We start from the raw sequence: 15,640 nt of genomic DNA, 5'->3' as shown, positions 1-15,640 counted from the left end.
ATCTTGCCTTTGATAACATTTATTTGTTATATATTTGTTTTTTGACAACTTTTTCGAATCTATGTGTACAGTAATACAAACCCAATGTTTTTTTTAACGCTATTTATAAAAATTATTCCAATATTTGGCGCTTCTACAGAATTGGGACGAGATTTTGTAGTCGATAAATAGAGTGTTCAGATAAAAAAAATAGTTTCAACTGATTTTTTTTTTGTCAATTCTAATAAGTTACAATGGTAGCTTCCAAATTATGCAGTCGAAATTACTTGAATATTACTGAATTATTAAACAAAACCACTTTAATCGTGTTGCCAGGTGAAAACATTACCGCAATCTTGTTTTAATCAAAACGGAAAATTATTCCCCCTTTGAACTCTTCTGTGTCTTACGACCGTTTTCATCAAATTCTATTTTTTATTTTCTTTAATAAATTATTTTTTTTATTTTCTTCAATAAATAATTTTCTACCATATCGATTTTCGTAATTTTTGGATATAATCATCTTACAAAATATGAGGAATACGTAGATAGATACAACTGTTTTCATGTGAAATTCAGCATTAAGATTTCCGAAATTTCGTCCCAATAGTGTAGAAGCGCCCAATCTTTTAATACATGAGAATTCGCTAATAATTTTTAAGCCGGTTTAAATGACTATTTCGACAGTTTCAATACCTCTAAATTCCTTTCAAATCCCAAGGAATCACGAAAATAATCAATTCTTTTATTTTCAATTATTAAAAGAATATTAGAATGGATGTCTCATTTACGAAGAAACTGAAATGCATTCTGGCGGATTTTAGTTCGTAATTATTAAAAAAAAAGGTGATTAATCGATCAAAACGATCGATTAATAATAATGTGCAAGTCAGTGACTTACTAAGTCACGCAGAGGCGAGAAATATATACGTTGGTTAGTACATAGTAATTAATATTCAGCAAGTCGTAGTAATACTAAAATAAACAGCAACGATAAAAAATTAAAATACATTGAAACGTTGAAAAAATCCAATGAATGAAATGAGAGTCAAAGGACGTTCGACTGATGAAGAAGACGGAAAGAGAGACGCATTACATAACCGCGTAGAAGTCGGCGTTATAAAATAAAGAGAGGACAAGTAAACTAAAAATGTTAGAAACACGGGTCGTCATTTGACCTACTGAAGAATATAAAATGGAAATAAAAAGAAGGGGAACATTTTTTGGTACAAGTCTAATATCAATAATTAAAAATATAGAAAATAAATTTATGATGTACGTGTCGCACTCGCCACAGAAAGAAAATGTCATATTCCAAAAATCACGTAAACTGATCATTGATCAATTTACGTGATTTTTGGAATATGACATTTTCGTTTGAATTCTGGACTTGCAGCAGATATTTTATTTTTACATTGTGTGTGTGTGTGTGTGTGTGTGTGTGTGTGTGTGTGTGTGTGTGTGAGGGTATTTTCATTCATCGGGATTTTCGATTTCATGACTGCAAAATAGGTATCCTCCCACCCTGCACCAACCCAAGTTCTTTTTATGTTTACAATAGATTCTTCTTTGCCTAAAAAATGTGTTATAAAGTTGGAGTCATGTTCTTTCTTTGGAAATAGTATTTCCTGAAATCATCGTCTCTTGAGCAGGAATCCTTGAATAGTGCGCAATTTCCGTTTGTTTTTGTGATTCTTTTTTTTTATGGGAAACGGCGAATTCGTCAATGATTAAATATTTTTTTAAACAAACCAAATTTAATGACAAAACGTGTGTGTTGATCCACCATGTTTAATAAAAGAAGGCAACTGAATTCGAACTAGTCTTCTAATAGCTACAATCGCTAAAAAATAGTTTATATACATGTGTGTGTGTGTGTGTGTGTGTGTGTGTGTGTATGTGTATGTGCGTGTGTGTCATCCATCCACATACAGCAGCTCATCACTGATGAGCCTCATCAGTGCGAGTGCGGCTAGACAAGCAACTACCTCAAGCCAGGATCGAAACCCGATCGCTCAAACGACAGCGTGAGCTTCTAACCGTTGCGGCGTTGCAGCCGTTGCACTATACGGCTGCTGCTATGCGGGCAGTGGATTAACAATGTTTTGATATTGGACAAATACCTAAGCTCAATTTGTTTACACAATATAAACGACTTTTCTATTACCCCCCCCCAACCTACTTGATCAATTTATGTATTTTTGGAATATGATTTTCAGATCTTCTGAATCAACGTATTTCAGGTGAAAACGTTACGTACTTACGTGTTATGTCGAAATTAGTATAAATTCCAACAAAAAATTACGAAAAAATAATCCAATAGAAAAATAATTACAAGTAAAAACAAAATTTATCGAGTTTTCTGAAGTTTTGAGATGAGGATTGGTTATTCGTATTATTTGGATTCATCGGACTACTGCTAGTACTACTGTTCTGTTCTCATCTTGAGTGTGACTTTCACAACGTTTCGGTCGATGTAACCTCCGACCTTCTTCAGGAATTGCGAATTACTTAGGACCTCTATCCAGTCATGACTGAGGGAACAAGAGCACGGTATCTCCGTGTTCCGCTCGAAATTCCCGAGTTCGGCAGAAACATTCCCGACAAGATACACCTGAAGAAGATCGGAGGTTAAATCGACCGAAACGTTGTGAAAATCACACTCAAGATGAGAACAGTAATCCGATGAATCCAAATAATACGAATTACCGAGTTTTATCTTATGCGTTTAAAGAGTTGTACGACTAACTCAGTGTGACAAACTGACTTATCTACCTTGACTTAAATTAAGGGTGCGCCATTTAAAAACTAAAACAGAACGTAATTGTCGATGCGATAAAACTATAACGGTAATTTTGTGTAAATTATGTTCTTTTAAACAGAAACAATATTACTCGTCGTCTTTTACGAAATTTGACCGAGTAGAATACGTATTACTTTTAAAAATGCATTGGTATTATGGTAAGAATAGCCGCCATTAACATCGCGCGAACTTCGAAAAACAAGGGAGATAATTCAATCCTTCAAATTTCAGCCATATTCTATCAGCATGGAGAAAACAACGAAATATACAATTTTCCATATACAAAATTACCTTTACTGGTGCAGGTGCACGTATTGAAAGCGATAGCCCCTCTATTTTTTTTTCGTCTTTTTTCATTTTTTTTTTAGTGGTTTATAATCGAATGCTGGGTTTGTATTACTGTACACATAGATTCGAAAAAGTTGTCAAAAACAAATATATAACAAATAAATGTTATCAAAGGCAAGATAAGTTACTTTTCTACCTAACTGGATATGTGTTTAGTGGGAGGTAGTGTTTAGCTCGAAAAACATACAGTGTTTACCGATGTATTGAAAAGTTTAAAATGGCGCCCAACTCTCTCTTTGACACGGTAAGTTTGGGAAAAGGAGTTAAAAATAAAAACACTAAACAAAATACTGTTAGAAACTCGCTCAGTATATGTTACCGTGACATAGGCTGACATATATTCGGTGGGTTTCTAACAGTATTTTGTGTAGTTGTTGATTTTTAACTCCTTTTCCAAAACTTACCGTGTCAAAGAGGGAGTCGGGCGCCATTTTAAATTTTCCAATACATCGGTAAACACTGTATGTTTTTCGAGCTGAATAACAGGTTACATTAAATAAAAACACAAAAAACATATCCAGTTAGGTAGAAAAGTAACTTATCTTGCCTTTGATAACATTTATTTGTTAAATATTTGTTTTTTGACAACTTTTTCGAATCTGTGTACAGTAATACAAACCCTGAATGCTCACTCACTAATCTACCATATTATCCCCCAAAATATAAAAAACAAAACAAAAACAAAAAAACAAGTGAAGCATGCATGGTCCCCCGTGAGTGCACAGTGATCGAGGCATAAAAAAATGACTAAGTTCAACATTGCCCCCCCTCCATTTAGCCCCCCAAATCCCCACGGAACGTCAAATCCTGGTGAAAATGAACAAACGATGCAGTTTTAGGCCGTAACATAATGTAAATTTGAGTTCTGCCTGCACCAGTGCAGTGCACCAATGCACCATGCAAAAAAAAAAAAAAAAAAAGAAATGACAAAGTCCATCATTGCCCCCCCCTCCTATTCAGCACCAAAAGTCCCCAAGGCTTTAACATATTTAAATTTGAGTTCAGCAACACAGCAGCACCATGCAAAATTGCTAAATAGACATACACAGAAAATTTTGGACAAATATGGTAAAATAGTCCCAAAAATGGAATGGTTATATTAGCCCTAAAACACCCAAGAGTTATCGCGAAGTATAGACAAACAAAATTATACAGAAATCAGAAAGTTTTATAAAAATCCAAAAGCATCAATTTTTTTTTAATAAGCACAAAAGTGTTAATTTTAGCCATTTTAATCCGGAAGGCGCCCTTTGGGGGGGGGGGGGGAGAGAGGACAACCAGTGCAGTGCGAACGGGCAAGGGTGAATTTACAGGTCAGGTTCAGGTTCACCCTCATTTTATCGGGGGGGGGGGGGAACAAACAATAAATAAATAAAAATTAGTATATAACATTTTTAAGGAGTGCTCGTTTCTAACAATGTTTTAGTAAGTCGATCCCCCATTTTGGGAGCATCGACATTTTTGGGGGCTAAATTTTGCGATTTTCTTTTTTTTCTTTCTAAAGCAATTTGGCCTTTAAAAAAAGGGGGGGGGCTTGGCCGAAAAGAGTCGATGCTTCCAAAATGGGGGATCGATTTACTAAAACGTTGTATCAGAAAGGGAACACTCCTTAAAAATGTTGAATATTGATTTTTCTTTTTTTTTTGTATTTAAAAAAAAATTAATCTAGTAGATTAGGGGTCATTTGATAATAATCCGCTGGAAAAAAAATGGACGAAAATTAAAAAAAATATATACCGCTTCCATACGTGCACCGTTTTATTGATTAAAAAAAAAAAATTATGTACGGGATGAAATTTCGTAATTTTTGGATTGTGATATATTTTCAAAATGACAATGAAGCATTGCTTCTTCATTGAAGCAAGTAATATTGTTTTTGCTTTAAAGGGCATACTTAAAAAAAGTACTGAGCAGTGTCAGTGACTTTTTTGTTGTTAAGAGTACATACATCTAGCAGTCTAGCAGTACTGGCTCATTTTTCGTAATTTATTATTATTATTATTATTTTTTAATTTATACAAATTTCGACGTGGCATGTATGTAATGATGTTTTCACCTGAAATGCGTAGGTTTTAAATATCACCAATGTAAACAAGCAAACCACGCTTGAGCGTTTGTTACTTTAAAATTTACAAGAGAAAAAGACGATTAGAGCGCAACAGAAGAAGAAGAAGAAGAAACGGTAGCGAAAAGAAGAAAAAAGCGTGGAGAAAGATCGGGGTAGAATGGAGAAAGAGAAAAGGGGGGGGTAGTGTATAGATGATGAATCAGCTTCGGTCGGAAGCAAATAATAACGGTGATGAGAGAAAGGACAGTAGGTTCCCTCCCTTTCTGTCGGAGACGAATGAAAAAAAAAAAAAGGAAAGGAAAAGATAAAAGAAAAAATAATAAGTAAAAGACGAAGTGAAATTGAAAAATAATGGCTCCTTTTTTGTTGCTATTGTCAACGTTATGCTTATATGATGATGATGATGATCATCATCATCATCAGGACGGTGGCCTCGACGTAGTGTCATCAGGAACACAGAAACAGGAGGACCGGCGGGTTAAATAAATAAAACGAAGCGAGAGAACGAAAGAGTACATCAAACAGTCAGCAGTGGGGCCACTGTTCATAGAACTGGTTATAAAGTTAGGGGTCAGTATTTCTAGAATAAAAAGAATAAAATATCTTGTTTGAGGGTTTTTTTGTTTTGTTTTTGCTTTGAAAAGTTGCAAACCAAGTATCAATGTTTTTGTAATCTCTAAAAATTTTAAATAATTATCAACGAACATTAAAAAACGACCTTGGTGTCTAACTATGTCCCCGTGGGGAGGCAAAGTAAATAGGAATAATTACCACCGAACATTAACAGAAATAATAACAGTGTTGTATGATTTAAACAACAACAAAAAAAAAAAGAAAGATTTAAAGTACATAAATATTGCCGTGACATTGATTGGGTGGGTTTTCTCTACCAATATTTTACTTAATTTTCTATATATATTTTTTTAAATCATTATCGAGGCTCCAAAGATGTGACCCTCCCATGTCCGCGATTTTTCTTGTTCTAACAAACACTCGACACTACTTGTTTTCAAACTAAATAAACACTTTAAAATAAGTTACATCACTAAAATCTTATCCAGCTATGTAGAAGAATCGCTTATGTTTGATAACATTTATTTGTTGAATATTTGTGCTTTTGCCCACTTTTTGTTATTAAATATACAAAAATGGCCATCTTTAAAATGAGAACGAATCTGTCAAGTTCAGATAAGTTCAACGTTAAACCCAACAAATAATGACGAATTCACCCTATCCCATAGTAAAAAAAAAAAAAAAAAAACTTAACACAAACAAACGGAAATTATGCACTATTCCATGATTCTTGCTCTAGAGACGACGATTTCCAAAGAAAGAACAACATGACTCAAACTTTCATAACACTTTTTTTTTTTAGGGAAAGAAGAATCTATTGTAAACGTAAAAAGAACTTGGGTTGGTTCGGGGTGGGAAGATACCTAATTTTGCAGTCATGAAATCGAACATTGCGATGGAATGAAAATACCCCCCGCCCCCCCCCACACACACAAAAATGTAAAAATGAAATATCTGGTGCAAGTCCAGAATTCAACCTAATAATAATTAAAAAAAAAAAAAATACAGAACAAGTCTTCATGATGTACGTACCCATCATAGAACGAAAAAGTCATATTCCAAAAATCACGTAAATTGATCATTGATCAATTTACGTGATTTTTGGGATATGACTTTTTCGTTCTGTGATACGTACGACACGTACATCATAATTTTTTTTCTTGATTTTTAATTATTGATATTAGCCTTGTACCAAAAATGTTCCCCTTCTTTTTATTTCCGTCTTATATTTTCCAATAGGTCAAAGGACAACTCGTGTTTAGTTTAATTTATATGTTCTTGTCCTCTCTTTAACTTTTGATCTTTATGATGTACGTTACCCATCACAGAACGAAAATGTCATATTCCAAAAAGCACGTAAATTGATCAAGTATTTTTTTTTCTAAATAAGAAAATCACATTTTTATGACGAAGCGAGCCGTGTTTTGATCCGGCATGTTTGATAAAGGAAAACAACTCAATTCGAACTACCGAGATAAAATCAACGTTGCAATGGAATGGATACAATTAATTATTCAAACCATTAACATCGCTAAAAAAAATATATTTTATCTCGCTAAAATCAAATAAAAACTACTAAACTAAGCAATTTACGTGATTTCTGGAATATGACATTCCACGACGAGTACGTAAATCCAAAATTTTTCTTCATATATTTTTTTTTAGGTTGGATTTTGTTATTATTTTTAATGTCAAATAATTAAAGACATTTTTATGTGGTAGTAAATAAATCAACGTATTGACTTTAAATGTTCAAACCTAAAATATTAAAACAACTAGGAAAGATGAAAGTGTTATCTTGAAGTTTTAAGCTTTAAAATGGATGTCATTGAAACATTATCTTATTAAAATCAGTTCTAGTTTTAGAAGTCAAGAAGGTCCAATTAATGATTTAACGCCACCAAACAATACCATAATAATTATGTTTATTTTGTCATTAAATTATTAATAATTTGGTACTTCTACAATTTATGCAACATGGTATTTTTAGAGCGGATTTTCAAGTTATTTAAGTTTTACAGTATCTCTTATTTATTAAATCGCTAGATAAAAGTATAGAATAGTTAACAAGCCCCCCCCCCTCGCCATGTTAAGAATGGGTTTCTAAAATAAAATAACGTTATTATTTCAGCACGGTCCGTAAACTGCAGAAGAAAAGAACACTGAACTTAACCCAAAGTATGATAACATTATCTTAACAAAATCAGTAAATAAAACTGATTTGGTTAAGATAATGGCCCCCCATCTTAAAGTTGAAAAGTTCAAGATAACCGATCACAGGGGGGAAAAAATGCGTAAAATTATATTTTCGCAGAAAACGAATCTTGTTTTATTGTGCACTCTTAGATTATGGAAAATAAAAAAAAACCTGAGGTGAAAGTTCCCTCCAGTTTTAAATTAGAAATCCCCCACCTCAACACAAAACTCGGAGGCTGGGCACTCGCACTGTTATAAAAAAGTTGATTAGATAAAACTCGTTTTACTCAGGCCAGGCTGATCGTGGCCTTCGGGTTGAGGTCTCTTTCTTTCTTTCTCTCTTTCTTTCTTTCTTTCTCTCTCTCTCTCTCTCTCTCTCTCACACACACACACACACACACACACACACACACACACAAAATGGTCTGTTCTTGTTTAAGAGGTCATCCTCCCAGGTTTTGTCGCCTTCTTTCAGGGAGGAGAGCGATAGATTTGTTGCATGTCGCCCGAGGCGTTCTTGTCGGGGAATGTCGAGACTCCAGAAGTGCGAACATTTTTCTTTCTTTTTTTTTCTTTTTTTTTTTTTTAAAGTACCATCCAGAGTGACTTTTTTTTTTTTTTTTTTTTGTATTGTATGGGGAGGGATTCCCGCATTAAACTCGACCTTGTGTTCGCTAAGCACATGGCTTTCATTAACAACATAGTTTTCATACTATAAAGACATGAAGCACTCATTGAAGCAAATAGGCTATTGAAAAGATTTTAAAATTTGTTTTAAAGAGATTGGTTTAAAACTAAATATTTGTAGATGAAGATTTAAAAAAAAGAAACAAAGCTGAAAAATTTTTTACAAATTTTATAAGTGATTACATTTTTTGTTTGTTTTCAAATACGGGATCTCCCGTTTCGGGCTGACGACCGACCGGTATAATCTGAAATACAGTGTACATGCCGCTGTTGATCTTTCTTTCACGAGTAAAATAACTATAGTATGTGAGCTACCTCAGCTACACAGAACCTTTGGTGTTTCATAAAAAACAACAACAAAAAACAGGGTTCTTATTTAGAAATAACAATTAAAAAATACAGAAAAAAATCTTTATTAAGTACATACTCGTTACGGAACGGCACTCTCATATTCAAAAAAATCACGTAAATTGACCAATTTTAAACTAAGAGAATCAAATTTTATGAGTAAGCAAAAAGGGACTGTCTCGTGTAGCCCTCTTAAAAAAACAAACAACAAAATCGAGGACAGATAAGTCCACAATAATTCAAACTTTCGAGGTCAGCCGTGTAATGCTGCAGATTTTACATTAATCGCTTTAAATTGTATAAAAATGATTTTTTTATATAAAAATAAAACTACTTGGTCAATTTACTTAAATTTTGGAATATGCCAATTCCGTCTCGTGACAAGTACGTAAATCAACATCATAAATTTATTTTCTGTTGTTGTTTTTTTTACATATAATTAGGTTCAATTCTAAACAAGAGCCAAGAGAAAATCATTGTAAATAATTGATATGCAAAATAACGTAAAATCAAAACTAGTTGGGGTTTTTTTTGTTTACAAAACTTCAAGTCGGAAAAAAAAATGAAAATATAGAATTTCTTTCTCACTTAAAATGATTTCATAAGATAAACACAAACTACTAATACTACTACTACTAATAATAAAGCACTTAAACATCGAGTCAGGTGCCCCCTTTTTGTACTCAAACACGAGGGAGTCGTCGAGTCGATAAAGCGTTTCAAAAAAAAAAAAAAAAAAATGGTGGAATATTTCTCTCTCAACAGAAAACGGGCCCGGGTTAATGGTTACGCATCAATTTAACTATTTCTTTGTCCATTTCAAAAATTTACCTCCAAACAATTGTGAGTTTAAAAACAAACAACAACAACAAAAGTTCAGTGTTGATGAATAAGACAGCGAGACGAAGAAAAAATATATTGAATTCATATCGAATTGATGAAGATAACTCTCCGATCGATAATTAGAGATAATGTTATTTAAAACAAGAGTACACACACGTGAAAGATGAAAGAGAATCGCGGGTTCTGTTGAAAGCACCATGGGTCATATTTTTGGGGAGGGGTACCTGGTCAGTGGTCAACGATTATTATTCACACGTGCCGTGCATATATATATATATATATATATATATATATATATATTTGCTTCTTTCATACATAAAATAGCGTAAAAGATATATTAAAAGGGATAGCAAGATACAAAATATGACAACACACACACACACACACACACATATATATATATAAATATATATATATGTATATATATATGTATATATAAAATGGTAGCTGTATTTATTTAAGCTTTGCCCGAATGCTTATTGCTTGGCTGAAGGACTCGGAGAAACTAATACAAAATACGGTCATGTTTACGTTTTTTAAAAATAATATAAAAATAATAAATTGACCAGTTTTACTAGACAAACAAACGAAAAGAAATATCGAAAATTAAACAAAATATTGATAAAACCCCACCCAAATGCCAATAACGTTTATTGGGTGGATTTATACTGGTATTTTAATTTTCTATTTTTGAGCGATTATCGCGACTCCAAAGTTGCCACCCTCTCATGTCCGACTTTTTTTTTCCTTGTTCTCACGTAACACTCGGCACTACTTGTTTTCCGAACTGATAAACGCTTTAAAACACTAAAAAATTATCCAGCTAGGTAGAAGAGTATTCTTTGCTAACATTTATTTGTTGAATACTTGTTTTTGGATCATTGGTTTTGTTGTCTATAGTTAAAAAAAAAAAAAAAAAAAAAAAACGCTCTAAATTATTATAGCTTCCCCTTATATTTTTTTAATTTTGGATTTCAATAAACATTCGATTAAAAGCAAATAAAAAAATGTGTTTATCAAAGTTACGTATGTGCGAGAAATGCGCGCGATCGCGCGTGCACACACACACACAACGAGATCTTGACTGATAAGTTTTATTAATAGAGAGATGTGTGAAAAAGAAGAGAAGGATGACAAGGGGAGCGGGAGGGGTACTGTCTTTCTTACTCGATATAAAAAGGGGAGATTGTTGTACTTTAAGTACAAGCACACGCGGGTGGCAAAAAAAAAAAAAAAGTACAAATAAACAGAACAACGAGTAGGGGGTCGTATTATGATGATGCTTAATTTCTGAGATTAAAAAAAACAAACATGATGATCAAAACGGATAAAAGACTAAGAAAGAAAGACTAACAGGTAAACAGAAATACAAAACAGGGAGCGAGACCCGAGGGAGAGGGGGTGCGTATTTCGCATATCGTAAACAAATGACTTCAAATTAAAATTAAATGCCAATGTGTTTTTATCGATTCAACACTTTAAGTGGGGGAAAGAGAAAGATAAATAAAAGCTAAGATTAAAATTGGGATTTTTTTTTCTCCATTTTAAGGTGATTAAAAAAACAAAAAAACAACAAAACTTACCTAATGATAAAAACATTGAAACAAAGTGCCCTCTTTAGTGTATTTATTTGCTTCCCCACCAAAGCAAATTAGGCACAAGGCCGTTTTTAATGTGGGTTAAAAACCAGCTCCCCTAAAAGTAGGCAAAAAGGGGGCACTCTGGTTACCAAAAATAATAATTGTCCCAGTATAGAGGGTTTCCCCTCCATTGACTGGGACAAATTACCTTAAGTGCAGCACTCGCACTAGCAGTGCAGCAGTGCAGAACAGATACTACACTTTGATCCCGGCCCGAAGACCAATAATCCCATAAACACAAGAGAATCTGTGCTTTGCATCTTAATAAATCATGAACACAAGTAATAATGTGGTAAATTTTTACGACGTGCCCCAGCGACGCTTTATAATACGCTGGGGCCCAGATTATAAACACCCCAACCTCCCCATGTTAAAAACGGCTTTCAGAATAACCCCCCCCCCAACCTCGAAAACCGTTCTTCACATGGGGAGGTTAAGGGGGGGGGGGTTATTCCAAAAATCGTTCTTAACATGGGGAGGTTAAGGGTGGGGTTATTCCGAAAGTCGTTCTTAACATGGGGCGGTTGGGGGTGTTTATACTACGCAGGTCGTAAAAAAAAAACAAACAAGAAATTTTTTTAATACAATTAAGCCCACAAAAGTAAATAGATAACCTAACCATCTTTACACATTTAATTTCATATTATTATTTATTTATTAAATAAATAAAAAACAAATAACTTCACTTGAACGGGAAATACCAATTACATCTAATTAATAATCAACCTCAAAATAAATAAACGTGAAGTTATTTATTTCCGTCCCACGACAGGACGATGTCACACAAGGGTCGGAAAGTGGGATTTGAAAAGCCAGCGCCCTAGAAGAGACCGCAAAAACACCTGAGCAGCCCTGTCGGTATTCCTCGATAGGGGCGTCTCAAGCGATTAACAATAAAAATAAACGGGATATGCAACATAAATAAATAAATAAAATAATAAAAATATAAGGTGTTTATGCACTTTCGTTCCGCGCTATATTTTTTAAAAAAGTTTTACGATATATTTTATATTAAATTGTTAAGTGAAAGCATAAAATAGAAAACACCCTATTCTCCCCGTTTTAAGAGGGGCTTTCTAAATAATGACGTTATCATTTTAGCATGGTAACAAAAGTGCATAAGTACCCCCCCCAAAAAAATGCAGATTAATTAGTGATTAAAATAAACGTGAATTTATATATATATATATATATATATATATATATATATATATATAAAGTTTTCTAATTAAAAACAACATTTAAGTTTTAACTCCCACAACTTTGAGTTGATACTGATATGTATTTCTCTTGAAGGAAACCCCCGCCCGACTGATGCAGAGAGAGGGTAGCAGCAGCTTTCTATCGCGCGGCCGAGAGGTGACAATAAGGAGGGGGGGTGCGATGCGATAAAAACAAGGGAGCAGAGGACGACTTACCCGGCGTGTGTGTAAACGACAGCGTCAGACTCCAAACTAAGTCGGATTGTTGAGCTCCATTCACTGAAGCAATGTTCACTTTTCTGACGCAGACGAAGATATCGACAAAGGGACGCAACTCTTGACAAAAAAAGCAAACAAAAGATAAAACAAAAAAACACGCACTTGCTTCCACATGCGCGTCTCCCAACAATCACACATTTGATTTTCTACGCGCCTTCTTCTTCTTCTTCTTCTTCTTCTTCTTCTTCTTCTTCTTCATTCCTTCTCTTTCTTCACATCCCATATCACATTCATTATCAGCAAAAGCTTTAATATAACACATTCATCGCTCACCTTCGCTCTCATCTCGTATTTTTCGCCGTTTGTTTCTTTCTTCTTTTGGATGTAATTTCTGCGACTTTTTGCGTTTTTTGTTTGTTTGTTTGCAAACTTTTAATGATCTGCTTCACTGGTTATTTCGATTGTTTTTTTTCTCTGTTATTTTTCCCCTTTACTTTTGAAATTTCTATTTCTGAATTTTTATTTTTTTATTTTATTTTTTTAAAATGTATTTTTTCACTTTCATTCCGTTCACGGTTTATTTTCATTTCATCGATCTCTAGTCTGGCTCATTTATTTACTTTCTTTCCTGTTTTAATTTGTACATATACAGCGTTGCCCGGGAGTCTTTTTAGTTTTATTCTTTTAACCACCTCTTCCTATTTTTGTTATTTAGTTTTTCATTTTTTTCTTTTTCTTTCTTTTTTGCTAAATCTATATTACATAGAAAAATGTGAGCATGAAAAGTAATATGTATAAGAAAAGTAAAAGAACTAGTTGTTAAAACTGAAAAAGAAAAAGAAAGATATTTTAGTAAAAATATAATTAATTTATAACTTAAAATTTTGCAGCATTAAGAATTAAAAAAAATCAATTTAATATTATATATAAATTTTTAATGCTGCAATATTTTAAGTTATACATTAATTATATTTTTACTAGAATATCTTGTCTTTTTCTTTTGCAGTTCTAAGCTTAATCTTAACCATATTACTTTTCATGCTTGCATTTTTCTATGTAATCCATGATTTTCCAGGCGTTACTTGAAAATCAAATTTTCTTTTTTGTGTTCAATATCATACGCATTGTCAATAATCCATAAAATAATTATTACCAACTTCTTAAATCGACTAAATAAAAAATAAATAAATAAAAGACGTGATTAAGTAAATAAACAGAAAGAAAGGACAAAGAGAGAGAGAGAGAGAGAGAGAGAGAGAGAGAGAGAGAGAAATAGAATTAACAGGCGACGTCTTAAGAGAAATATTATCAGCCCTACAAAGAGCATCACTTTTGTTAACTCTCCCTATATAACCCAAATAAGATAGCATGCGAGCGACATTCCTGCTATGATTTATGAAGGTGTCGACGATGAAAAGTTGCTATGGTAACCAACAGCCAATCAGAAGAAATCGTCTCTAAAACGGCAATGTTGAAAAAGTTGCTATGGTAACCAACAGCCAATCCGGGGAACCGTCTCTCACGTTCCTTACTAATTCTGGGGACTTTTGAACAGCAATAATTTTATTATAACTTTTGTTTTAATGAACTAAAACAGAAATTTTTTATTTCAAAATATAGCTAAGAAGGTAACCTGTGAAGTGTAAAAATTGTTTGAAATTTGGTCACAAAATGAGTGAACGGTGAAGCTTTAAAGCAGTTCTAAATGAGCAAAACTAACACGTAACCATATTTTCAAACACGGCACTGTTTGAATGATTAATACGATGGCGTGTGTGTTATTTTGTGTGTCACGCTTACAACTTTTTTCTTCCGAGTGATTGTCGTTTAATTGTTATGACGTTCCATTTCCTGTAATAAATAATTTTACGAAGAATTCTTCATAAGTTTTGGTTTCAATTAACTGATGGCACTCACGTCATCTATTTTTTTTATAAATGATTTACCAAGAATTCTTCATAAGTTTTCGTTTTGATTTCCATTATAGCTGAATGAAGTCAAGTGTTTTTGAGTGCATTGGTGCTTTAGCTTGAATCAAAACCGAAACTTATGAGTTAATGAATATATATATATATATATATATATATATATATATATATATATATATATATATATATATATATATATGTGTGTGTGTGTGTGTGTGTGTGTGTGTATGTGTGTGCTTATGTGTGTGTGTGTATATATAAGTGTGTGTTTATATATATATATACTCATATTCAGGTAACCTACATCTAAAATTTCAAGTGTTTAGACCCAAAATTGACGGAGGAGTTTGCTAGAGTCTGCAAAGGTCAACTCTCTAAACTTTGACCTCTTGGCAGCCAAATTTTCGCCCCAAAACTGATTAAAAATCTTGTTGTCTGTCTGAATACCCTTTATGTAAAATTTCAAATGTTTAGATCCAAAATTAGATGAATAGTTTGCTAGAGACCGCAAAGGTCAAATCTTTCCGCCAATAAACGATTAAAACGCTTGCGCTGTGTCTGAATACACTTTATGTAAAATTTCAAATGTTTAGAACAAAAATTGGCTGATTAATTTGATAGAGACTGAAGAGGTCAATTTTTTAAAAACTTTGACCCGTAACCATTTATTTTTGGGGGTCTCAAATCAAATTAAAAAGTTTGATCCATGTCCAAGTAACCTACATCTAAAATTTCAAGAGTTTAGACCAAAAATTAGCGGAGGCGTTTGGTAGGGGTTTCAAAGGTCAAATCGTTGAACTTTGACC

The 15,640-nt window shown here is 33.2% G+C and overlaps 1 protein-coding gene across 8 annotated transcripts in view; it reads right to left on the bottom strand.

Moving 5' to 3' along the window:
* Positions 1-15,640, bottom strand: part of LOC145293937 (uncharacterized) — a 182,177-nt gene that overhangs the window by 86,623 nt on the left and 79,914 nt on the right. For 4 of the 8 annotated variants that reach the window (XR_013869794.1, XR_013869795.1, XM_080140786.1 and 1 more), the window contains exon 1: positions 12,904-14,829. The exons of the other annotated variants lie outside the window; for them this stretch is intronic. The gene's annotated coding sequence lies outside the window, so the exon portion shown is untranslated. Of the gene's footprint in view, positions 1-12,903; positions 14,830-15,640 lie in introns of those variants that run through there. 8 annotated transcript variants of the gene reach the window in all.

The sequence above is a fragment of the Euprymna scolopes genome, chromosome 15 (genome assembly GCF_053919585.1).
Source record: "Euprymna scolopes isolate OS-2025 chromosome 15, ASM5391958v1, whole genome shotgun sequence".
NCBI lineage: Eukaryota > Metazoa > Mollusca > Cephalopoda > Sepiida > Sepiolidae > Euprymna > Euprymna scolopes.
Note: the sequence above shows the minus strand (reverse complement) of the source record. Positions and strands in the feature narration are given on the sequence as shown.